General features: G+C 36.2%; 1 protein-coding gene across 4 annotated transcripts in view; it reads right to left on the bottom strand.

Moving 5' to 3' along the window:
• Positions 1 to 5134, bottom strand: part of Pcdh19 (protocadherin 19) — a 97228-nt gene that overhangs the window by 54794 nt on the left and 37300 nt on the right. The gene's annotated exons all lie outside the window — the stretch shown is intronic.

Here is a 5134-nt window from a genome sequence, read left to right as displayed (position 1 = left end):
AAAAAAAAAAAAAAAAAAGAAAGAGAGAGAGAGAGAGAGAGAGAGAGAGAGAGAGAGAGCTGTTAGAAACAACACCACAGTGTGTCTGGTGTCTGACAGCATATCCCCTTCAACCCATGCCTTCCTTTTCCTACCCTGTTCTCAGCTTCCTGCCTCCCAGCTCTTTGCTGGTCAGCTTTTCAAATGGTCTTAGAGACACCTTTCTCTTCATTCACTCTTATATGTTCACACCCTTCTCTCAAAGTAAACTGGTACACCCACTCCATTATCCTGCTTGGCTCAATACTTGTGTCTACTTGAAAATGAACATTTTGTTTGGAGCTAAACCAGATGTGAGTAGTCACTTCTCCCTTCACACACACACACAAATTTTGTCACAGAAAGGAAGATGTGTCTTTGGGTTTAGATATTTAAAATTGCTTCTTCGTGGTATACCTAAGCTACAGTTAAAGTCTAAAATCACCCTGGTGATTGTTTTTGCAGACAGTTATAAGCTTAGAAAAGATCACAGAATATTAAAAGAAAAATCCCAGAAAGTCTCCAAACACAGAACCTTCAAGATAATAATAGAAAAAGTTCTTACTAGCTGTGATACCTTGTATACATACAGAATCTGTCCAATCAGCTCTAACTAACTTATAGAATTGTTACTAGAATCAAATAGAATAATATATGCTCAAATATTCTCTAAAACTAAGAATCATCAGACAAATGGTATGTCTTCTTATTATCAGGTAACAAACTTGATTTCTCTTAAATATTTATTTCTGTCTACAACTAAATTTCCATTGAACACTGTGAATGGCTTGCTTTCTAAGCTTCCCTTCTCTGCTAGGATATTTTACCTTGTTCTTTCCCTGACTGTTGTATCAGAAAAAAAAAAGAATAATATGGTATGCAATTTTTCTTTTGGCTCTAACCTTTCTGATGGTTGATTTATATAGAAATAGAAGGAACCTGACCCCCTACAACAGACGAGAGAGAGAGAGAGAGAGCACACTAGCTTAAAGAATGTTAAAATGACCTCACACCATCTGAAATTATGAGAAAAGCAAGATTTTAGACAATTTAAAACCCTTTATTAACTAGTTTTCTTTCACCCCATTTCCTTCCTTTGTTATGATTGAACTGTCACAGAATATCTTTAAAAAAAAACTCATCCCAGGGTTAAGTAAAGCACATTAGCATGCATAATTCAGAGCTGTCAGCTGGAAATGAGCCATTCTACGGCTAGTACAGTCTGTGGATAGGAAAACAGAATTAAAGGACTGGGGCAGCTGCACCAGAGCCCACTAGGTATTGCCTTGGAGCCTGACTATGGACCCACTCTACCATTCCTTTAGAGCTATGCTGTTCAATAACATAGATATTAGCCACATGTAGAAATTTCAATATTTAAATTAACAAAAATGTAATTACATTAAAATTTTAGTTCTTCATCATAGTAATCACACTTCAAGAACTCAATAGCCATATGTAGGTACTGGCTACTGACTTGGGCAGTGTAGACAGAGCATTCCCATCATCACAAAAGTTCTTTTGCACAGTAGTACTTTAGAGGAAGATCTTTGGCTTGTGATTCAGCATTCTTCTTTTCTGAAATGTTATACACTTAATAACTCAAGGAAATATAAGGAGTATACTTATATCTCTCATATCACATAACATGTTTTATGACATATTTATCTATCAATCTCACTACTCATTCAGCAAGGTACTTTTTTTTTTTTTGTACCAGAGTTTGAACCCAGGGGCACTCAACCACTGAGCCACATGCCCAGTCCTTTTTCATATTTTATTTAGAGACAGGGTCTCACTGAGTTTCTTAGGGCCTTGATAAGTGGCTAGTGAGATACTTCTTATGGGTAAAGAATATATCTTTAGGGGCTGGGGTTATGTCTCAGGGGTAGAGCACTTGCCTAGCACGTGAGAGGCCCTGGGTTCGATCCTCAGCACCACATAAAAATAAATAAAATAAAGGTATGCTGTCCAACTACAACTAAAAAATAATTTTAAAAAAGAATATATCTTTAATGTCTGTGCCTTCACTGCCAATCACTGTTCCTGACACACAGCACATGCTCACTCACTTCTGTTAACTGATTAATAGTGACGTTCAAACCATCTATGAGATAGGAACATTTCTCCTCTTTCATAAATTAAGTCAGAAATGCAAAGTTTGCTAAGCTCTTTTAAGATAGGCTATTGTGCTTCTAACACATGTATTTGTCTTAACATTTCTCACAAATTGACAAATAAGGGACTGGCTTAAGCCAAAAAACAACAAATTGTCTGTTTCCTCAACCCTCTATTTCCATCTCTATCATTCATCAAAGTATCATTTACAAACCTAAAAAATTAAAATGCTATGCTTAGTAATATTAAGATGCCAATGTGTAATATAAATAATATTGAACATAATATAATTTGACAGAGAGTGTTTTACAATTTAGCACAATGAGAAATATCTGTTGGGCTATGTATTTCAATGACCCAAATTTAAAAATTATTTTCTCAAATAGCATCTTATATTGGTATGATGATTATTTTAAGATAGCTTTGACCTGTGTTCTATTCCAGTAACTATGTTTTGATAAGTACATAGGCAATGTATCATTTTCCCTTTTAAACAGATGGAAAAACCAAGGTCCAGAGAGTCTGTGAATCCATGACCAAATAGCCAATTACTGGAAGAGTCAGAGCAAGAACTAGACCAGGGGATTTTCCACTCTATAGACAGTAGGAAATGGAAACCCAGTTAGCTGATTTACCACTTTTGCTTTTAATCTATGGTCACTTCCGAGATTTACCCTTCATAAAAAAAATACATCCTTTCATGCAACATTTATTATTTATTCAGATCATGATTGAGCCTTCAGTTGCTTTACTGCCAAATGTGGTCATTTGAAAAGGTTCCTGAAATCATTACAACTTGACAGTCCTACACTATCACAGCAGGCTTTGAAAAATTCCCTTTTGGGCCCAGGATCATTAGAGAATCATACGCCCACATACCATTAAAATTCAGTATAACCTTAGAGATTATCTAATATCTAATCTCTGTCTTTCTCTTTCTTCCCCCACCAAATACACACACACACAAAAAGGGGGGGGGGGGGCTCAAAGAATCTTACCCCAACCCCAAAGTCACACAGCTGGTTATTAGAAACCCAGGCCTGGGTTCAGAACTCATCTATTCTGATATCTAGGTCATAGTTTATCCTTCTCCATTTGCCTAGTGCCTTCCTGTTATTTCTCCTAAGAAGTCCCAGAAGAATAAAACCTAATGTTTGAGGTCCCATCAACTCTTGGGAAGAAAAAAGTGAAACTTGGTGCAAATGATGTTTGTAAATCACTTTCTGTCAATATCCTATCATTAAGAAAAGTAATTGTACCTAGGGATATTGTAGAAAGAGGATGTATGATCTACCCAAGGAAATAGACTGTCTTTAGTTAAGTGATCAGGAGAATGTCAAATGATAAAGCTTTGTGAAATACAGCCTCATTCTAGCAAATGACTTGCTTTGTTGCCACTTAAATTGCTCATCTATAATTGATGGAAATAAACTGCAACCAAAATACAGTATCTTCTATCAGGTTTGCCCACTGGGGATTGTCTGATCATAGTGAAATTATCCAAAAGGTAAATTTTCTCATTTTTACTGCTTCAGTGAAAACTCTGGCATTAGGCCACTGAGAGTAGCTGGAATGATGGCAAGTATTGCCTTCTGATGAGGAAACTCTTTTCTTCTCTAAATAGGACTAAACGACTAACTGTGAGCTTATACTTCTGAGATGAAAAACAACTATGTAGGAAATGAAAAATCACCATCTTGAAGTCATACCTTTGCAGTTCAGATTTCACTCATTCATATTTTGTGATCAATCAGATGGAGCTAGGCTGCTGTATCTATTTTTATGAAGGATTGCTGGACAAACTATGGTATAAACAAGATTACAAGGAAAGTGTTTAAACTACTTAAGAAAATAAATTGTTTTTAAGCAGTTTAGAAGCAATTTACAAACAATAAATATGTTAATTGCACATCATTCTTATTTATTCATTAAAACAGGTCCAAGGACTTCTACTTGGCAAAACTTCCTGGCAAAGGCTTTATTAGTCTACTTCTTATTATTCTATGAACTTGAAAGTAATAAAATTGCATTTGTTTTCTATCTATAATTCTGACAGGCCTTCCCCCAAGTTAGTCTCAATTAATCAGATTTGATTATACTATATAAAGGCTGAACAATGACAAAGCCACCAGCCTCAGGTCAAAATATGTAAGTCACAGAAGTTCCTGAACCATGTTTAAGATCTTTCTTTGCACAAACTGTAAGTAACCATTAGTGGAAAAGGGTAGATGGGAGCAATGAGAGAAAGTAGAAGGAAAAGCAAAAAGAGATCATTCAGAGGCCTCCCACAAGTGAAAAGATTTTCCTCATGCTCCCTGGCTATCCTTGACTGACTGTTGCAAAACAAATGGCAGCTAGTACAGCTCGGGCTGAAATAATTTAATTCTACTCAAAGGATACTGTTCAGTCTAGGTGAAGTCTCCATGATGGACATAAACTCTTCTACTTCTACTGTACTCTCAAGGAACTTACTTTTGAAGTATTGAAGATGGGTAAATGAAGAGATGATTATAATGCAATGCCATAAGTGCTACCAAAGTTATACCTTAGTCTGTTTGTACTGCTATAACCAAATACCTGCAGTTGGGTTATAAATAACAGAAATCTTATGACTTGCAGTTCTGGAGGCCATGAAGTCCAAGATCAAGGTGCCAGGAAATTTAGTGTCTAGTGAGTATTGTTCTCTGCTTTTAAATGGTACCCTATTGCATCCTCCAAAGAGGATAAATACTGTGTCTTTACATGGCAGAAGGGCAAAAGTGAAGTGGCTAATCCCTCAGGTGCTTTATAAGGGCATTAATCCCATTAATAAGGGCAAAGTCCCCATAGTCACCTTCTAAATGTACCACTTTTAACACTATCACATTAAGTCTTAGATTATAACACATGAATATTTTGTGGGGACATATATATTCAAATCATAGGAGGTAGTATATGCACTTGTGCCTTGGAAGCAAGAAGGAGAAACCAACAGAGAAGAACCCCCCCCCCCCATCAG

The sequence above is a fragment of the Marmota marmota genome, unplaced genomic scaffold, assembly GCF_001458135.2.
Source record: "Marmota marmota marmota unplaced genomic scaffold, marMar, whole genome shotgun sequence".
Classification (NCBI taxonomy): Eukaryota; Metazoa; Chordata; class Mammalia; order Rodentia; family Sciuridae; genus Marmota; species Marmota marmota.
This window is presented reverse-complemented; position numbering and strand designations above follow the sequence as displayed.